The sequence below is a fragment of the Polypterus senegalus genome, chromosome 12, assembly GCF_016835505.1.
Source record: "Polypterus senegalus isolate Bchr_013 chromosome 12, ASM1683550v1, whole genome shotgun sequence".
In the NCBI taxonomy this organism is placed as follows: Eukaryota; Metazoa; Chordata; class Cladistia; order Polypteriformes; family Polypteridae; genus Polypterus; species Polypterus senegalus.
The window spans coordinates 112,850,105-112,871,530 of record NC_053165.1 but is presented as its reverse complement, the minus strand read 5'-3'; the positions used below and the strand labels follow the sequence as shown (position 1 = coordinate 112,871,530).

Sequence of the window (21,426 nt, the reverse complement as noted above, 5' to 3'; positions counted from 1 at the left end):
TAGATGACAAAATGTAGGCATAAACTATATAATGTATGAAGCCTGAAGTCCAAATAGCAAAGAAACATTTTCACAAGAATAACACAATTGCGCTTTTATTCAAAATATAACTGCAGAAACAAAAGCCGCTAAACATGTGACATTGACACCACTTTATTGTAACTGCCTCCGTGGCTCAATAGACTCAGCCTCCGCTTAGGAATCAAAAGCGTCACGAGTTCGATCCTGCGCCCCTCCGCTTTGAGAAGTAAACTGCTCTTAGTCTTACTGTTTTAAAATAAAAGCATACATTTGATTTCAGTATGTAACAGCGGTGCAATTTATGATCCTTGTAAAGGCTAGCTTTTTTTTTATTTTTTTTTATTCACTTTTCATTCTCTCAGTCGCGTTCAGAATCAATCCATACAACCCCATCTGACACGGCTGTTTTCACTAAAAGGCGCTATAGCTCTGCAGTGTACCACGATGCATACTAACGCCAAACACCCTCAACCTAAAGTCCTCGGGTTCTGACACACAAGCGCTGGCGAAGCTGCTTTCTTCCTATCTCACCGTCACTTGCTTTTCTTTTTATTCAGTTTTATTGAGTGTTCCTGCCAGTCCCGCATGTTGCTGTATGCTTTTTCTTTTGTACTACAGGACATGCAGAGGAAAGAATGGTAAAGACCAGTAACCGGCGCTATATGCAATCATCAGACACTCCCCATCTGCCCGTGTCGTTCAAACACAGGAACATATATTGGTGTAAAAGTATAACAAAAGTGCACTTTTTCCATCGCCTTTTCCTGTAAGAAGCAATGTACACACTTCTCTCTATGCTGTGGTTTCTATTACACACCTGAAAGAAAGAGACAATACATGTGAAAATATCCAGCATACAGCAACATGCGGGGACTGGCAGGAACACTCAATAAAACTGAATAAAAAGAAAATCAAGGGGCGGTGAGATAAGAAGAAGAAGGCAGCTTAGCCAGCGTCTGTGTGTCAGAACGGTTGGGGTGGGGCGTTAGTATGCATCGTGGTACAACGCAGAGCTATAGCGCGTCTGTATTCTGTTTTTTTTGTACTCCAGGGCACGCAGAGGAGAGAATAGTAAAGAGCAGTAAGTTCGGCGCTATATGCAATCATCAGACACTCCCCATCTGCCCGTTGTTTTGTTATACTTTTCAATACTTTTTATACTGCTCAAGCGGGCATGCTCAAAAAATACACGTGTAATGCCACGAAAAGTGCACGCAGACACTTCATTTCGCCCCCCCACCCCAACCGGTTCTGACACACAGACGCTGGCGAAGCTGCCTTCTTCTTCTTATCTCACCGTCACTTGATTTTCTTTTTATTCAGTTTTATTGAGTGTTCCTGCCAGTCCCGCATGTTGCTGTATGCTGGATATTTTCACATGTATTGTCTCTTTCTTTCAGGTGTGTAATAGAAACCACAGCATAGAGAGAAGTGTGTACATTGCTTCTTACAGGAAAAGGCGATGGAAAAAGTGCACTTTTGTTATACTTTTACACCAATATATGTTCCTGTGTTTGAACGACACGGGCAGATGGGGAGTGTCTGATGATTGCATATAGCGCCGAAGTTACTGGTCTTTACCATTCTTTCCTCTGCATGTCCTGTAGTACAAAAGAAAAAGCATACAGCAACATGCGGGGACTGGCAGGAACACTCAATAAAACTGAATAAAAGAAAAGCAAGTGACGGTGAGATAGGAAGAAAGCAGCTTCGCCAGCGTTTGTGTGTCAGAACCGAGGACTTTAGGTTGAGGGTGTTTGGCGTTAGTATGCATCGTGGTACACTGCAGAGCTATAGCGCGTCTTTAGTGAAAACAGCCGTGTCAGATGGGGTTGTATGGATTGATTCTGAGCGACTGAGAGAATGAAAAGTGAATTAAAAAAAAAAAGCTAGCCTTTACAAGGATCATAAATTGCACCGGCTGTTACATACTGAAATCAAATGTATGCTTTTATTTTAAAACAGTAAGACTAAGAGCAGTTTACTTCTCAAAGCGGAGGGGCGCAGGATCGAACTCGTGACGTTTTGATTCCCAAGCGGAGGCTGAGTCTATTGAGCCACTTACAATAAAGTGGTGTCAATGTCACATGTTTAGGCGGCTTTTTGTTTCTGCAGTTATATTTTTGAATAAAAGCGCAATTATGTTATTCTTGTGAAAATGTTTCTTTGCTATTTGGACTTCAGGCTTCATACATTATATAGTTTATGCCTACATTTTGTCATCTACTACTAGAATATAAAAAACGTTTCTGTTTTAACAATGTGTTGACACAGATTACTGTAGAAGCGGAACAGACATGAAATGCGTGTGTTCCAAACAACGATCTATTATTTCCACTCTAAAACTCCACTTCACTCCTAGATACTCAATCAAGGCATGAGCTGAGAGAAGTTCGTGCACGTTCTAAATTGGTGGGGGGATGGAATAGCCGGCTGCTCCGAGCTTCTCTTTATCAGCACATTTAGAAGACAAAGGGCGCTGGCGGAGAGGTGTGAAGGGATTTAAGAAGCAGTTTAAGGTGGGACGGAATTACGAGTTTTTTCGTAGGCTCTGGTAATTCTAGTGTTAAATACCGGTCATCAGCAAATACATGTAATTTAGTAGGTAGAGAAGGGGTTCGGCTAATATACCGGGTCGGCCTGTATTCCGGGATCTACGGTAAACATATGTTTTTTACTTTGCAGATTTTCACCTTTCACAGGGGGTTCTGGAACACAACCCCGACGATCAAGAAGGGATTACTGTACTTCCAAGTCAAGAAAAATGGGTTAGGGTGGGCTGCTATGTATGAGGTAATTTTTCAGAATGGTTTCTACATTTTATGGTGTGATATTCTTCATTTCCCTAAAGGAATGTGTTTTGCATATACGAACAACATATTTGTGGGAGAACGCTACAAAGGTATCCCAGGGATCCCCAGACCTTTATACAGTGGTAAATAAATATAAAGTTCGCAAACATTTCTTCCCGAGTGTTAAATAAATTTATATAGAACATATATCACAAAAGCAAATTTTACTTCTTTCCTTGAGAAAACATAGATTGACAAATTTAAAACAATATATTTTATTCAAAGTGCAAAAAAAATTACGTAAGTTCACTGTAAAAGACACTTTAGCTCTTAATTTAATTCCCTATACTGTAACTAAATGATTTTATAGATTTTTGTTATGGTGAGTTATCCTGTAACTTAAGTATGACAATACACTATAAACACAATTTTGCAATTGTTTAGAAATAATTCTAAAATGCATTTTATATATGGGGTGAAATTATATTTTAACATTATAGTTTAACACTGCCACAACATCACATATGAACAGTAAACTGGTCTATTCTTCAGTAAAATTATGGTAAAATATTTTTAATAGTGAAACACTGTTAGGTGTGCAAATACATTTTTTATTAGCCACCAAAACTACCTCTTAAAATCTCATTAAGACATAGTGACACATTGAACAAAATCTTTTATTTAAATTCTTCTTTAACTATATAATCACCAAAGCTAACAATTTAAAACAATTCTGACAAAGACACTTAATATAATAATTGCACTTACTTGATAAAGTTTATAGTATCCCAATAGAAATCAATATATTAAAAACCACTACATTGACTCTTCCAATTATTAGAATTTTCCTTTTTTAGTGAACTATCAAAATTTAGGACTCCTTTCAGGAAGTGCAAATTATACGTGTATTTAATTAGCTTAGTGCAAAAACACTTGATTTGCAATTAAAGCTTGAAAACTCAAGACTTGTCAACTGTGCATAACAAAATTGATTTTAACTTTGGGCAATTTGCTATGAAAGAGGGTATTTTATGTATTTTGTTATATATATATATATATATATATATATATATATATATATATATATATATATACAGTATATTCATATATATATATACATATATATATATACATATATATATATATACATATATATATATATATATATATAACTATTTCTATACATAGAAATGCTCATAAATATATACTGTATTATTACAAAACAAAGGACCATTTCCAGCCATACTGAAAACACGACAAAGTTTTCACCATGTGATAAGCTGCTTACCTTAAATGTATTACTTTTTCACAGGCTATAGTATGATTAAAATGCTCTTTATCTGTTGTTTCTTATCTATTTCTATATAGTAATAATAAATAAATAAATAATAAGCATTTATAGAGCACCTTTCCCATTTTCTAACCAGTTCAAGCAAATGAGCATAGCATAATCCTGCAATCATGACAGCTCTAGCCAAAAACATAACATTGATGCGTGGATCAAGACTGGTGAGATACAATCCTGGTTAGATCATTCATTGACTGCTGCTGCTGACCAACTTTAGCATTCATGCCTCATATTTTTCCATATTTATGAAAGATTACAACCTCTCAGAATACTAAGAGGAGATTAGATTTCAAAACTATATACCCCTTAGAAATTGTGTCACTTCTGCAGGAAACACACATCAGTCTTCTGTGAACGGAACCCGGTCAAAGACAGGCAGACATGTTGTTTTCCACCACCACACGTTTATTTACAATACTATTTACAATAAAGTTCAGTGCACACAAACCCTAAGTCACCAAAATCCAGGCCTCTCACACACGTTGCCTTTCTTCTGGCCGCCTCCACTCTCGATCCTCGTGCTTCGTCCTGCTTCCACCCGACTCCAGCCTCGAATGAGGGGAGGTGGCCCCTTTTATCTTCACCCGGATGTGCTCCAGGTGCTCCCCGTCAATCACCCGCCGAAACACCCCCGTGTGGCGGAAGTGCCGGCTGTACTCCCGGAAGCATTCCAGGTATCCCTGCTTCTCTTCCCCCCAGCACTTCCTGGTGTGGCGGAAGTGCTGAGGTCCAGGGTTCCCAAGGCATTGGGGTGCCCCCTGGCGGTGACCTCGAGCCCCTACAGGGCTGGGTTTCCAAGCCCTCAACCCGTGGCCCTCAAAGCAACCAGGGTGGCGGCCCCCATGTGATCCAAGGTGGGCGCACGCCCTCTTCCGGTCCCTCAAGACGTCCGGGCCGGGTCATCGCCCCTGGCATCCCTGACACTTCCTTACTATGGAAGGTAGTGCAATCAGTGTCTCATGTATTCCCCTTTGGTGATGAGCAAACCTTAGACAGTTCACTTTGCTGAACTCCACTATCTGCATTGAAGACAACAGGGAAGGAGGAACTGAAGTAGTTCTGAGTGGATTATAATGGTGCAATGGTCTTTAAAGTGTTCCTGAGGGTTAGGAAAGTGTCTGCCAACTATGCTGGACCAATTATTGTGGTCAAAATTGTGATATGAGCAGTGAGGCAGCAGTAACAACTACTGCATGATGTTGCCTCAAACAATAAAAGATGAAAATGGAATTAATACCACACACTAAATACAACAAACAGCCACAACCACGCAATAAATAAATAAATAAATTACACATAAAAATCGCCATTTTCAATTCAGCTGGAGTACTGATTGAGAGGGTTAGGGTTCATCATGTACCTGTATATTTGAAGCGTGTCGGCAATTATCTTACAGTAAACATGTGAAAGTTCTGTTCATTGCTGCTACAGCTCAGTGATGTGACCCTGGCCTAGAATGCATCACAGGGCAATGGGTAAACAATTCTCACCAAAGCCATCTGCATGGCAGATTTCTAGAAGAACATTCTGTGAATAAGATCATCTGTGAATACAGCACTTTCACTGCAAAAAGAAAAAGGCGAATTTCATCAATCAACACTAATCCCCATCACTGCCAAAAAACAACAACAATTTGACAAGGTTTATTACAACAAAAAGGGATGCTACGTAATTAATTTCAGGCTAAAACCGACCATTTTCTATACAGATGTAGTATTTTTTGGGAGATGAAGTTTGACATATGTGGTTCAGCAAGAAAAATACTTGTGTTTGGGGGAAAAAAACACTTTAGAAAGAATGCAGAAAGCAAAAATTTGATGTTCTTCTTCTTTCGGCTACACCAATTACGGTTCGCCAAAGCAGATCATCTTTTTCCGTATCTTCCTGTCCAATGTTCTCCTGTTTCTTGGTCAGTGCCACCGTCTCCAACCCATATAACATAGCTGGTCTCAATACTATTTTGTAGAGCTTCCCTTTCATTCTTACTGGTGCCAGACTGTCACAAATCACTCCTGACACTCTTCTCCACCCAGTCTGCATTCTCTTCGTCACCTCTCTTCTACACTCCCCATTTATCTGTACTGTTGATCCCATGTATTTAAACATATCCACCTTCGCCAACTCTACTCCCTGCATCCTCAGCATTCCTCATCAATTTTATCCCTCTGCAGTTACCACAGCTCTGCACATCCCCCTTATTCTTAAAAATCGGTACCAGTACACTTCTCCACTCCTCAGGCATCCTCTCACTTTCCAAGATTGCATTAAAAGGACATAGCAGCACTAGAAAATGTCCAGAGAAGAGCAACATGGCTGATTCCAGGGATACAGGGGTTGAATTATGAGAAAAGATTAAAAGAGCTAGGCCTTTTCAGTTTAAGCAAAAGAAGATTAAGAGGAGACATACAGTAACTGAAGTGTTTAAAATTATGAAGGGAACTAGTACAGCCGATCAAGACTGTGAGTTCATCCAGAACACAGGGACAAAGTTGGAAATTTGTTAAGGGTAAATTTTGCACAAACATTATAAAGTTTTTCTTCACACAGAGAACCATAGGCACTTGGAATAAGCCACCAAGTTGCGTGGTAGACAGTAGGACTTTAGGGGCTTTCAAAATTCGACAATGTTTTTCTAGAAGAATTAAGTGGATAAGACTGACGAGCTTTGTTGGGCTGAATGGCCTGTTCTCATCTAGATTGTTCTAATGTTCTAAACAATCTGGTTAAAAACTCCACTGACATCTCTTTTAAACACCTCAATGCTTACATGGGTAAGTCATCCAGACCAACAATTTTTCCGTTCTTTCTTTTTATAGCTGTCCTTACTTCCTCCATGCTAATCTGTTGCACTTCCTGATTCACTATCTCCACATCATCCAAACTCCTCTTTCTCTCTCTCTCATTATATTCATTCGGTAACCTCTCAAAGTACCCTTTCCATCTGCTCAACACACTCTCCTTGCTTGTATGTTTCCATCTTTATCCATTATCACTCTAACCTGCTGCACATCTTTCCCAGTTTGGCTCCTCTGTTTATGAGATGATGGACACTAAGTAGGGAAAAAAGGACACGTACCATTTGACTAAACAGATGGACCGAGCTGGGAAAGAAAACAAAATATTTTATTCACATAAATAATATAAAATGGCTGGGGTACAATTATGTCCATCTTATAGGTCCTTGTTTATATTTAGTGACTTTTCTAAATGTAGAAAAAACATGGCTATTGAGACTAGTCTTTAGCACTTGTGCTAATAGCATTGGATAAACTTGTGTAGTCTGCTGGATAGTGTACACATAAATGTAAGATTGTTGTTTGTGAATCTTTTACAACAACAACTACAAAACTGCTTAGTCAACAAATATTTTGTTTAATCATTTGGGTGACCTTGCTCATTTGCATTGAAGCCAATGTGTTGCTAAATAGACAAGGTTTGTTGTTTCTTACCCAACCAATTCAGCAAACTGTGCTTTTCTATATTCAATGAGGTAAATTCTTACCTTGCCATAATGTATTAGTTTTGGATTGGTAATACACTTTTTTTTTCACACCTAATTACCAGCACTGAAGCAAATAATGGATAATTAGCCGTAACTCCATACTACCATTACATCCACCACAGATGGTAACACCACTGGCCATGGGATGTATTGCAAAACTGTAGCAACCAGTAAATAATTTGCCTTTTATGTATCTATACAGAATTCAAACATTACAAAACTCAAATTAGATGCACACAGGTAAGCAGCACAACAAATACCATGGAAAGCAACTCTACTGTGCCTGTTATGTTTTTTTCTTAGTCAATCATAGCACCACAGTGTGTTCATCTTACAAATTTGCCTATTAGTTCCTCCACTCTATCCCTTTCTTATACACATTTTTGCTACCAGACTTCTCAGAGTGAATGTTTAATAGGTTATGAGATGGGAGTTGAGGAAGACTTACTATAGTTTTGTGCAATAGAAACAAAAACTCTCAGTGATATATCAATGTCATTTTTTCTCCTACTATTGCAATAAAAAGTATGATGAATAGTGGCAGGCATATCACATGGCCCAGAATTCACACTTGGGTAAACTTTTTTAAGAGAAGAGCTGAGCACAAAGTCTTTCAAAACTACTGTTTACTACTGATACTGAAATTCCCCAGCTGCTGGTATTGTACCATTTTATACATTTTTAACAAACAGCGTAACCCTGCAGTGAATGGCTACTAACAATAATGACACCCTGTGGTCAAATTGAAAATTACAAGAATTGCGTAAAAGCAACTCCAACTTCCTCAGTTTCTTAGCCCTGCACATACCAAATGCCCTAGTGATACCATCAACATTAAACATAAATCAGAGATGTTTAAAGTGATGACTGATTAATCTGAAAAGTTTACATATCTCCCATCCCTATTACAATGAACTAGGTACTACTTTACTAATTCAGTATCATTTGCATATCTGTCTGCTCTTCGTAAATTGTCAATTCTTGGTTAACATTGATGGTTTCAGCTTTTAAATAAACTCACTGGTAAAAAAGTAACATTTTTCTGTTCTTACTGTGTAGTCAGAAACAAAAACACAAAACACACACTAGTGATATCACTAAGGTGTCTTTTTCAGGGCGGTCTTTAAAATTTCACTTTTTTGTATACCTTGATTCTTTAACTGTATTGTAAAAGTGAGAAGAGAGAACAACAAGCAATAGAGCAAAAAAAAGTGTAGAACACACACTAATAACTATATTATACACATTTACACAGCATGCCAATATTAAAGCTTAACTTTTAGTCCTGATATTTTTTGGTGAAAATTAAACCTAGTTGAAATAAAGTAATACTCTACCCCATGCACTTTATTTTAACCAAGAATATTTCAAAAGAGCTGCCAGATCTTGGAACTATGCCTTTAACCCTAAAGATCAATATTCACAACACAAAGCACCTGTTGCCAAGTGCAAATTAATTGAAGAGACTCAAATACACAAATGCCCTGAAGAATTTATTTATATAACATATATGCATTCCAGTGACATTATTATGATTTTAAATTACTACAACTCTAATGAATGAAACCAGCAAATAACATTTTTTCAGTCAGTCTATTTATTTCAAAAGATTTAACAGTTAAAATGAAAAAGGAAACAACTGTAAGTGTTTTGTTTTGTTGTATTTTTAGGTACACTTTCATAAAACATCTTCATTGTCAAAACTTTTGCATTGCTACAGCACACATACCAGCAAACATGACCTATGTTAATTCAAGAAAGATTGATGCCAATACATACTCTTAAACCATTTGAGACAAACTATAGATAACCAAAATTCTGGCAGAAATACTGGTCATTTGCATGTGCTGAAAATGTGTTAGTAAGCTGAATTCAATTTTCAGATAGACTGAACACTGTGAGGCACCTGCAGAAATATACTATACTATAAACCTTTGACAACAAAAGTTTTAGCTGTTGGCAGTCAAACACGGCAAAACAAGGCCTTTGTTTGGCTAAGCAACAATAAAGAAGCTTAAAATCTTTTGGCTCCAGCTGACATGTGAAAATGGAATTGTCAAGCTATAGTTCTTGATGCCTGTGCTTGAAATTAGGGGTCTTGCACCAGAGTGGTGCTATAATTTATTTTTTTTTAAGTAAGTCTGACATTTAAGTAAATTATATTAAGCTCTTCATCGCATCAGTGATTTTTCAAAATATTTTGCAATATGTTAGAAGGAAATACCATTTAATTTCATTGTGGAAGGTGGTGCTACTGCTTGTTGGTACAGTATATGCTACTGTATTTGCTTACCAAATAATATGTTTATTTACAGTTGTTTATACTGGTGTATTGTAAATGTGGTATTGGTAGTTAATACCCATATTCATGGTAACTACATTTTTGATACCTTAAGCCACTTGTTTAATTTATGGTCTCATACTTAAGAAACTGTCTCTCCCTCTCCCCTAAAATATATATATAATGACCACCAGAGGGTGGCCCAGCCACTCTAGGCAAAAGTCTCTGCAAAAACATTCTTTTATTTCCAAGTGGGTAAGCGCTTTTACCCCCACTCCCAAAAGCAGCGCAGTACAATAACAGTCCAAAGCACAGTAAACTAGCATTTTCTTTCCTTCTTCCTTTTCTTTTCTCTTCCTCCTTATGCCTCCACTTCACCTCTGGCAAGCTTTGTCCCTCTCCCTCCTGTCTTTGGCTTCTCAAGTTAAGGAGGGCAGCTTCTTTTATGCTGCACCTGGAAGAAATTCAGGTGGCTCATCAGCATTATCTGGAATTAATCCCAAGTGTTATGAAAACCCAAAGTAGGGCTCTGCAGCTCCCCCTGATGGCCCCCACAGAACCCAACAAGGCTGTACCAAACTGCAACACCTATGGAGCCCTGTGGCTCTGCAGCAACCCAGGGGTTCTGCCATGAAGTGCTCTGGGGAAGGCAGTGTCCCATGCACATCTGCTCCCCAAGTCCTTCCAGTATATTAGTCTCCCAGCCAGGAGGAGGCTTCAGCCATTCATCATAATGGTTCTTTTGTTATGTGTGTCCCAAAACTCGTATCCTCAGGTCAATGGTTCTTGATTTTATACATCCCAAAATTAATCACTCTTTTTTTCAAGTTTACGTTTTAGAATATAACTGGATCAAATGCTTCAAAATAGCGAAAAAATAGGAAATTACCAAACGTAGTTACTGAGCTATACAAAAGTAATTTCCTGTACCACAGCAGACACCAAAAGTGGGTTCAAAAGCATTTCACACACGCCCAGATATAAATGAGGTTAACTGAACAGGTCTAGGCATTAACAGTCATTAAACTTCATGCATCTCATGCTGCTCCATGTAGTCCAACATCTCTTTAATTTACTTAGCTAACAATTTTGTAGCAGATACAAGACTGGAGATTCATCTGATTGCTTTTAATAAAGCCAGAAGTCATCCATCAATTTCTCTACAGTACTAGATTTGAAGTGGAATGACTGTTAAATTGCTAGTGGGTACCATGTCTAACAAGTTTAAATAATACATCAGTATTTAATACAGGTAAACATTCCAAAATGAACCTTTAATGTCAATATTTAAAAAGTAACTTAAACATTTCACTGGTATTACACTTCTGCTTACAGAGAGTATAGGTCAGTCACTATGCTTAAGTGTCCACAAAAAAGGTCTAATAGTAGTTGTGACACTTATTATAATGTCACGCTAATGTACCAGTAAACAAAAGTGGTAAGATAACGATAATAATAATATGAAATTGAATTGTTTTATTATGTTACTTACTGACTATAGTAATGCTTTATTTGTACCTTTGAATTGCTACTCTACAATTAATTAAAAACATGGCATCAAAGACAACTTCTTAAATCACTTTGCTAAATTTCAGTTATGTGTGCAGCCTATTTCAAAGCACTCTTTTTCACATATGAAATAAAAAAGGTTTAGCTTTATTTACAATGGTTTTAGTTATAATATAGGGCACCAAAATTCTGTAAGAATCCATTCAGTCTAAGCATTTAAAACAAGGCTGTAAACTCATTATTTCAGCATAGCATATGCCTACTGTGTCTGTTGCTGATACTGTTTAAAATGAATCACCTCTACTGCCTTTTATTTAACCGTAATAATATTTTTTTTTGAATTACCTGTACTTTACATTTAATTGTAATAATAGTTTTTGATTTGTGATTGCTATGTTGTTCCCTTTTCTTTCGCTTCTCTGTGTCCACAGTGATACTCTGTCTGTCTTGGAGTAGACATACAATCACATAAAGTCTGATGGATGCATCTTTTTGCTATTTAGATTATCCATATGTGCCTACAGAGTAATACGTTTCAGACTGTAGCTAACCCAGGATACTTAGAATTTGGACAAAAAACAACTCTATAAATATGTATGTAAATCACTTTATTATTATTATTTTTTCATTATTGTAGTGTTCATTGTATTTAACTTTCATATTATGTGTACAGTACTTAAAGTATACTGTGTTGGGCTCATAAGTCTGCGTAATACTGATCAGTTTAATGGATATGAAGTGTAGTCTTTGAAAAATCTCCAAACCATTAAAATAGCATGTGTTTTGTATTCAAAGATTAAAAAAAGATGCTTAAAGCAGAACAAGGATGGATGCATTGATAGGCAATAGTTAAAGACTTGTAATTAATGCATAAACTTGAATGAGTCTAGCAAGATGGCATAGTTTTTATTAAAATAAACATCTACAATGTATTAAATGCCAATAGCACAATATTCAGATATTAAATTAACAAAAAGAAATACTAAATACAATTCTTAAAACAAAAACTGTTTCACTACAAGTATGTTTACAAGTTCGAAATTGCTGCAAATTAAAATTCACTAGACTGGCAAGTGCAGTGTCCTTACTAGAACTTGGCACACAATCCTGAACCAAATATCAGATACAGCAATCTGGCCAGTGGATATTCCAACAGTGTTAAACGTCTGCAAAATATTACAACCAAGACTAGCTGCACTCATCTAATCTTCTCTCTCTCATTCTTTCCTATGGCACGAAGCGGAAGCAGACAATGGCCGATGGTGAGATAGACCGCGTTGTTGAAGAACTCCAGTCTCTCGATATCCAAATTTAGAAACTCCTGTCCAGACAAAGGCACCTGAGGAATTTGAAGGCTCATCTACTGGAAAAATCCTCCCCGACATATGTAATCGTCTCAGCAAGTCATGGCTCTATAACATCGACCCCACACTGTGCCGCTCACTGTCAAGGCCAAGTGAGTTTTATCCCTGCGCCTTGTCGTCAGAGCGACGACGTCAATGATGAGGAACTTGGCCTGTTTCAGCTATGCAGGGGGGGTGTTAAGGCTAGATCACCTCCATCGGCACAGGCAAGCATCTCCACCCAGAACCGTTTCGACCATCTCTGATCCCCCAGTTTGCTTTCAACCACGGGTGATGTATTTGTAATTGGAGATTCTATTGTACGGGACCTAAACATCTCATGCCCTAATCAGAAATCTTTTGTCTCTTGTTTTCCCAGTGCTTGCGTTCGAGATATTATGAGAAGAGTGCCAACAGTCTTCGAGAGGCACAAGAACGGGGCAGTGGGAGCCATTGTAATACATGCCAGAGTAAGCAACGTGAGATACTGACAGTCGGAGATTCTCAAGGCGGACTTCAAAGCATTAATAAAAACCATGAAGGAGTGGACCCCGGCTGCAAGAACCTTCATCTCGCGTCATTATCTCCCGTTAAAAGATCGAATGAGTATTACAGTCATCTGCTGGAATTAAACATCTGGCTGAAATGCATCTGCGAGGGACAAAACATCAGGTTCGTAGACAACTGGGACCTCCTCTGGGAGAGGCCGTGTTTCTTCAAGCGAGATGGTCTGCATCCACATGTTTTTGGGGAGGACCTGGGTGCCGAATCTATCTCTAAGGTAATTAGTTTCTCTTTACTCTTTACTATTACTCCTAACCCTTTCCGTAATGCTTTGCTAGGACATGATAATTCGGTAACAAAATCTTCCTCAAAAGTGCACTGCATGAATACTATAATAACTAACCTCAATTCATGTAAAAATTTAGACAGTGTGGCATAAATACGAATAACTTAATTACAATTACACCTTTAGATAAACAATGTATTAAAACTATAAAAACAGACTATAGATTAAATAGAAAATATGCACAGAGCAGCTCTAATAAAAATAACTTAATTTCCATCTCGAATACCCATAACGCTCCTACAATTCAATTCTGCTCTTCCGAGACATTAAATATGGCTTTATTAAATGTTAGAGCATTAACCAACACGTCGTTTTCCATCAACGATCTTATTAATTGTAGACAATTTGATTTTATTGCATTAAGTTGATGGTGCGGCTATTTTAATTGAATCTGCGCTTCCGAATTACAGCTTTGCTCATGCGGATTGCCAAGGTAAGAAAGGCTGCGGTTTAGCAAACATTTACTCGAGCCGGTTAAAGTGTAAAGACGTCAGCTTTGGCAAATTCAACTCATTTAAGCATCTTGCCATTGTTATCCATGGAGGTTTTCAGTGTCTAGTATTGTCCATGTATAGACCTCCTAAATATAATGCGTCTTTCTTTGAGAAATTCTCAGACTTGGTGTCAATTGTAATTATGAACTACGACACGTTCGTAATAGTTGTTGACTTTAACTTTTATATCGATAATATGACCTGAAAGTAAAAGAATTCATGAACCTCCTGGACTCTTGATTTGAGCCAGAACATTAGTCAGCCTACACACAAAGCAGGTAATACTTTAGATTTAGTAATTACTAAAGGACTAAAAGTTGATGTGAAGCAGATCATTGATATTTTTCTATCAGACCATTTTCTCTTACTATTTAATATAGAATGCTGCTGGATTATGTGAATTTCCCCTTGGGATTAATAAAGGATCTATCTATCTATCTATCTAGAAATAATGATAGGAAAAATTCACGAGAAGTATACTGTTAAAAAACGCTTCTTTGATTCATCAGCAGCTTCAAAATTTACAAACATTCTAAGCAACCAGTCCGTTTGTAGTGCTTACTACAATAGCGAGGATAATGTAAATAGCAAGGTGGAAAACTTTAACACTAAAGTGAGAGCTGCTACTGACAAAGTGACACCTGAAAAGACATTTAAAACATCTTCTAGCACTATTATACCATGGAAGACTCAAAGAGTGTCTGATCTAAAGAGAACATGGCGGAGAGCTGAGCGTAAACAGAGAAAAACTAAACTTATAGTCCACTATGAGATATTGAAGGTTAAAATAACAGAATACAACAACATAGTCCATCTTGAGAGGCGGTGTTATTTCTCTAGAATTATAAATAACAATGCTAGTAATCCCAGAGTCTTATTCTCTTATCTCCTGGCTGATATTACCCTCTCCCATGACAAAGTATTTATTGTTGGTGATCGAATCGAAACCTTTGGTTAATGACTTTTTATCACTATTGGACTAATTTGATTTTATCCAGCATATTAATATGTCAACTCACTCTCTCGGTCACACCCTTGATCTCGTTCTTACATGTGATATTTCAATTAATAATATTGATTTATGCAATGTTTCTTTTACTGATCACTTTTCCATAATGATGAATTTGAATATTACTGTTGATGTTCCTACTACTAGTTGTGCTCCACGCTGTTCTCGCTTTTAAATTCTTTTATTATATCCGATTTTAAAGCCATATTCTCTAGTCTTGATGTACATGTCCAATATGATGGTATCGATGATTCTGTTTTAGAATTGAATTCTTCTTGTAAAACAGTTTTAGACTCAATTGCTCAACTCAAGATATGCTGTAAAAAGGGAAGACCTGCTCCCTGGCTAAATGAAACTACGCGACTGCTACGCCGTGCCTGTCGAACTGCGGAACGGCGTTGAAAAAAAGATGGACTGATTGTTTCTAAACAGATTTTTAGTACTTCTCTATTCAACTTCCAGGTTGCAGTTAAGAAAGCTAAACATGATTTCTTCGCTGATTTAGTATCCCACCATTCTATGAATTCTACGGTCTTATTTAATTCAATTAATGTGGCCATTCACCCTCATTTTCTGATGGGATTAAATAGTACTGTTCTTTCATGTGAGCAGTTTCTTTCATTCATTGTCAGTAAAATTGATGCAATCCGCTGTGGTATTGTTCCAACTGGCTATGAACTTTCTACTATTAATCATGGCATTGTCTTGGAATCTTCTGATCTTGTCTCACTTTCACAGTTAAAAAGTACTATTGACACCCTTAAACCTACTCTCAGTCCTCTCAATATTGTACCATCTCGCCTCATAGTGGAAGCCTTTGATGTTTTGGGTGCATCTTTACTAGCCATTATCAATGGTTCTATTAGTGAGGGGATTGTGCCCTCATTTTTTAAACATGCTGTGGTGCTTCCTGGTCTAAAAAAGGCAGAATTAGATCCTGGAGTTTTAGTCAATTTTTCCCTGATTCCCCAATTGCCATTTCTGGCTAAAATAGTAGAAATAATTATTTATAATCAATTGGTTGATCACCTTAACTTCAATAATTTATTTGAGATCAACCAATCTGGCTTTAGGCGTTATCATGGTGTTGAGACGACCCTCCTGAAATTATTCAATGACATCTCTATTATTACTGACTCAGGTGATGCTGCAGTCCTTGTCCTCCTTGACCTGTCCGCTGCCTTTGACACTACTGACTATGGGATATTGCTGTTGCGGCTTCAACATCTTGTTGGGTTTAAAGGGTTTCTCTTAACTGGTTCAGGTCATATCTAATTGGTAGACACTTTTCAGCGACTTTAAATTCCTCTTTTTCATCTATTGATCCTCTTAAATTTGGTGTTCCTCAGGGATCCATTTTGGGTCCTATTTTATTCTCTATATACCTTCACCCTATTGGAGCTACTTTTAGGAAATTTAAAATTTCTTTTTACTGCTACGCTGTTGATACGCAGGTTTATATTCCTGTCTGTAACTCTGCAATGAATCAACTACACAACTGTCTTTTCGAACTAAGATTCTTGATGGCTAATAATTTTCTTGATCTGAATCAAAATAAAACGGAGGTGCTTACAGTGGGTCCATGAGCTAAAGCCCAGATTGGTCTTGGACTTCTCGGTTTTCTCTGTCTTTTGAAAACCTCAAGTCCACAATCTTGGTGTTATTTTTGACAGTAACCTCTCTTTTGAGAAATAAATTAATTCTGTAGTTAAGAGCTGCTTTTTCTAGCTTCATCTTTTAGGTAGGATCAAGCTGTTTTTATCTTAGGGATCTTGAGAAAGCTGCTCATGCTTTTATCTTTTCTCACATTGATAACTGCAACTCGCTGTATTCTGGGATTAGCAAATCCCTGATACGCAGGTTACAGATGGTCCAGAATGCTGCACTCGCTTCTAGTTGGTGCAAGAAAGTCTGATTCTGTTTCTCCAATATTAGCTTCTTTACACTGGCTGCATGTCAGTTTTCAAATAAATTTTAAAATCTTGTTGCTAATTTGTAAATCTTTACATGGGTTTGCTCCTGCCTATTTATTTGAATTGTGTACTTTACACCAGCCATCTAGAGTGCTTAGATCTTCTGGTCAGTTGTCTCTTGTTGTCCCTCGTACCAATTGTAAAACTAAGGGAAAAGGGCTATTACAGCTGCTGCTCCTTGCCTGTGGATCTCTTTACCTCATTACATAAAGAAGTCGTCTACAATTGAACTGTTCAAAACAAGACTAAAGACTTATTTCTATTCACTTGCTTTCCGTGACCTTCAGTAATACTGATGGTTTTCACATTGTGATTATGTAATCTTACTTCTATTAATTTTATTTATTTTCATTTAATTTATTTCTTTTTTATGTTAATTGTATGTTTTTCTTCTTTTATTGTAAAGCACTTTGGCCACAGCATTCCTATGCGGTTTCAAATGTGCTACATAAATAAATTGACGTTGACATACAACTGATCGTCAACTAAACCCAGGTCACTCAATGGAATGCCTCCAAAAAACTTCCAGGGAAAATTTGTGCAGCTTTTGCTGTATTTTTTAATCAAAAAATTAATGATATTAGAAATAATATAGTACATCTTCCCAACACTGATCCTTTTAAACCCCGGTACTCCATTATAAACAAATTAAATTCTTTCACCAGGAAAGATTTACCTGGTATATATAAAATAATTTCTCAGCTGAGACCATCCACCTATGTCCTTGACCCAATACAAACAAGTTTTTTCAAAGAAGTATTTGGCATGCTAATTGATAGTATTCTTGATATAGTAAACTCGTCATTAGATGCAGGGATCTTCCCCTGCTGTCTTAAGACTGCTGTAGTTAAACCCCTGCTGATGAAAAATAATCTTGAGTCCTCTGCTTTTGAAAATTTTAGACCTATTTCTAACCTGCCTTTCTTAAGTAAAATCCTAGAGAAGGCAGTGATTATGCAGCTAAATGACCACCTCAATAAACATGCTATTCTTGATAAGTTTCAGTCGGGTTTCAGAACAAATCACAGTACAGAAACTGCACTCGTTAAAGTAGTACATGACTTGCGTGTAAATGCAGACAGAGGCCGTTTATCTGTTCTCATCCTCCTAGATCTGAGTGCTGCATTTGATACCATTCATCACAATTCTCTTAGAAATCAATAGGTGGGCCTCTCTGGCAGTGTCTTAAATTGGTTTGAGTCCTACCTGGCAGGTAGAAAATTCTTTGTTAGTTGTGGTAATTATACTTCAAAGACCTATGATATTCTATATGTGTTCCACAAGGCTCTATCCTGGGTTTGCTGCTCTTTTTGATTTACATGCTTCCATTAGGCCAGATTGTCTCGGGGCATAACATGAGCTACCACAGAAATGCTGATGACACCCAACTGTATTTATCAATAGCACCTGATGACCCAGACTCAGTTCACTGACAGAATGTCTTACTTGTGTTTCTGAATGGATGAGAAGTAATTTTCTCAAACTAAATAAGGATAAAATTCTGTTCTTTTTCCGTTTTTTTCTGTGGTGGCGATCTGCGCCACCACCACCTGATCAAAGCACCGTGATGTCCCTACATTGATGGATTAAATGCCAGAAGTCCACAAGACCGTCAACCTCAAGTTCTTTCATGTAAACCCTGAATACAATGAGGACTGATTGTGAGGTCATTTATGTTAGGTAGAATGCCTAGAGGGGGCTGGGCAGTCTCGTGGCCTAGGAACCCCTGCAGATTTAATTTTTTTCTCCAGCCGCCTGGAGTTTTTTGTTTTTTCTGTCCTCCTTGGCCATCGGACCTTACTTTTACTCTACGTTAATTAGTGTTCCCTAATTCTATTTTCTTATTTATTTTGTCTTTTTTTCTCTTTCTTCATTGTGTACAGCACTTTGAGCTACATCATTTGTCTGAAAATGTGCTATATAAATAAATGTTTTTGTTGTTATTTTTCTGGAGTTCTACATGGGTTGTACTTGCTCCATTTAATACTATTCCTAAAATAAATATTGCAAACCTCAACACTTAAGAAGGATATAAGATGCATAAATAACACAGACACACTCGCTGAGTGCCCCTATGACCCTTTTAGTTTTATGTCTGCTAACCTCCTAGAGATTTAATATACACAATAGTGAACTAATCATGAGCTCTAGATCATCTTCAAAAAGACTGCCTCCTAATTACATTTCAGATTCTGTTAACCTTCCCTATCAACCACTGTCACCAGCCTTGAAATCATACTTAGCAGTACTTTGAAATTTGAAAATCACATCTCTGCACCAGGCAGGACATTCTTATACTGCATGCACAACTTTTCTAGTGTTTAACACTCTCTCTCTTTCATTAATGCAGAATGACTGTCATGCTTTCAAGCCTTCAACTCGATTACCTGCATTTCAGAGGTTTTCCTGCTCAAAAGTGTCAACAGATTACAACATGTTCAAAATAGTGCTGCCAGAGTTCTGACAAGGACCATGTGTAATGAATGCATCACCCTCTAAAGCAGCTTGACTACACTAGATTCCTAGATGCTTTCATATGACAGTGTGTTCAGAACTCTACTACTGACTTACAAAGCAGTTCATTTCAACATTCTAGACTGCCTGTCATTGTTCCTTGCATAATACCAACCTGCCAGACAAGTAAGATTGTTTGACACTAATCTTCTCACTATTCCAAAGACTTGCTGCAGTTCTTCAGCAAGTGCTTTTTCAGGTCTATGATATGTACAGCGTAAGAAACTTTTTCTAGTTCTTTTCACAAGGCCTTACCAAGTAAATGTTGAAAAGTTACCTCACATAGTTCACATTGTAAATAGTTATATGTAAAACTATATTCTCCAGTTTGAGGTTTACAAGCCAATTGAACTGATCCAGTTACAGTCACGCATAAAAATACACACCACATCATGACCCTCAAAACTGTGAAACCTGAATTAATTATTGCTCAGCACAAAAAGAAAGACAGACATTTTCAATTTCTTGACAGCTTAGTTAAGAATGAGAGATGTTTTAGGGTAGATGCAAAATTATGTACCATTTGCATTGTATCTTGCCTGAAGAAGGGGCCTGAGTTGCCTTGAAAGCTTGCATATTGTAATCTTTTTAGTTAGCCAATAAAAGGTGTCATTTTGCTTGACTTTTCACTAGAAACCCTAAAGCCTATAAAAAAAAAATCATAATCCCGGCTCACCTTTAATTCCTTCGCATCTCTCCATCAGTGTCTTTTGTTTTGTAAATGTGTCGATCAGCACAAGCAGCCTGCTATCCCATCCCCCCACCAATGCAGCTCAAGTCGCAGAGAAGCTCATTACTCAAAATGTATGTGCTTGGAATCAAACTGGTGACCTCTTGTTTATGAGTCAGCAATTATTACTGCTGCACCACCCAAGCGGTCGTGTCAGCATCATACCCTAACCCAATTTCTTTTTCTACAGTTATATTCTTGGATAAAAGAGCACTTGTTTTGTTATACTTGCACCTTTTGTGAAAGTGTTTGTTTGATATTTGTACTTCAGTCTTCACACATTATTCATTCAATGTCTACACTTTGTCAATTATTACTAAAATATGAAAAACATTCCTTATTTAGTTATGTGTTCAACAATTCCTGACATCAACATTTATACAGATTGTTGTAGGCATGGAACACACATGAAATGTATGTATTCCAAATGACGAAATATTACTTACCCTCTACAATTCCAGGGACCTCACATCCCGATAAAGAGACTTTAGCTCTGAGAATCTTCTCTGTGACTTGAGCTGCGTCAGTGGGTGGGATGGGATAGCAGGCTGCTTGTGCTGCTCGACACATTTACAAAACAAAAGACGCTGAAGGAGACATGTGAAGGAATTTAAGGTAGGCCGGGATTACAAGTTTTTTCGTAGGCTTCAGGGATTGTAGTGTTAAGTAATTTTTTTCCTGGTGGTGACTTATGTTTAGGACAGGTTGGCCACAAATAATCAATTGATAATTTAGTCCTCTGACTTACTGAGGGAGCATACAGTGTTGATTATAAAAATAACAAGAACGTGTTAATCCTCAAGATAAACTGACTTCTTGAATTTTAAATATGATAATAATATAAGACACCCTTAGGAAGACATCAAAGATTAATGTTAAAGACTGCTGCTATGTTATTAATTAATTTCAAATGAAACAGCAAATCAGAGCAATTCATTTGCTTAAAAAAAGGCTTTAAAGTCTTTATTTTGTAATTTTAAATATTTCATACAGTAGCAAGCATAGCAACACCACCACAAAAGTTCCTTTTTGGCATATTGCAACATAAATACTATTAACA

The 21,426-nt window shown here is 37.3% G+C and overlaps 1 protein-coding gene across 1 annotated transcript in view; it reads right to left on the bottom strand.

Moving 5' to 3' along the window:
* mctp2a (multiple C2 domains, transmembrane 2a) overlaps nucleotides 1-21,426 on the bottom strand; it is a 405,706-nt gene that overhangs the window by 159,377 nt on the left and 224,903 nt on the right. The window lies entirely within an intron of this gene.